This window comes from Mandrillus leucophaeus, unplaced genomic scaffold (assembly GCF_000951045.1).
Source record: "Mandrillus leucophaeus isolate KB7577 unplaced genomic scaffold, Mleu.le_1.0 Scaffold180, whole genome shotgun sequence".
NCBI classification, from domain to species: Eukaryota; Metazoa; Chordata; class Mammalia; order Primates; family Cercopithecidae; genus Mandrillus; species Mandrillus leucophaeus.
The window spans coordinates 1,136,536-1,137,507 of record NW_012101810.1 but is presented as its reverse complement, the minus strand read 5'-3'; positions in this window follow the sequence as shown (position 1 = coordinate 1,137,507).

Below are 972 nucleotides of genomic sequence, written 5' to 3'. Positions count from 1 at the left end.
TGCACCCCGGCCTGCACCCCCTCCCGACCCCTCCACTCCGTGCTGGGCGTGGGGGCAGAAGGAGGGCAGGGGAGAGGGAGGGAAGGATGGATGGATGGATGAATGAGTGAATGAATGAATGGATGAATCCCCCTGCCGTAAATAACAGAAGAGTTGCGTCCCGGTGCCCGGGTTTGGGGCAGAAGGAGGGACAGGGGTTGCAGAGGGAGAGAGGGATGGATGGATGGATGAATGAGTGAATGAATGAATGAATAAATCCTCCTGCCCGTGAATAACAGAAGAGTTGCGTCCCGGTACCCGGTGTGGGGGCAGAAGGAGGGGCAGGGGAGAGGGAAGAAGGGAGGGATGTATGAGTGAGTGAGTGAATGAATGAATGCATGCATGCATGAATGAATGAATCCCCCTGCCCGTAAATAACAAGAGCTGCGTCCTGGTGGCTGACCGTGGCCACCCCAGGCCACTTTACTGGCAGGATGACCTGAGAGCGTTTCCTAGAAGCCGCACAGCCCCTCTCCCGGCCTCCACCATCGGGGCCGCTCACCCTCTGGGGACTCTAGCCCCGGGACCCCAGGACCCAGGCCCGGTCCGCGCGGCTCCGGCCCCAAGCGCGCTGTCCAGGCGCGATCCCCACCAGGCGGCGCTGCGCCCTTCCGAGCCCGCCGGGCCGCGCTCTGCAAACCGATGCTGTTTAATTAACGTGCAAATTGAGTAGATTAAATGACTCTAAATAATTAGCCACAGATCCTATAAACAGGATAACATATTTAATTAAGCAGCGATATAGATTTTGGAAACTGTTAATGTATTTTTAGAATGGCAGCTCAGATCCTTCACTTTTCCCCCCTAACTTCAAACATGTAACTACAGCCCTCCGAACGTGGATAAATATCTGGAAACAAGATTATGCCTGTTAACTTCAACTAATAGAAATGTTGGTTTAACAGGAACTTGCACCGCTCCGGCGCCGGCGCC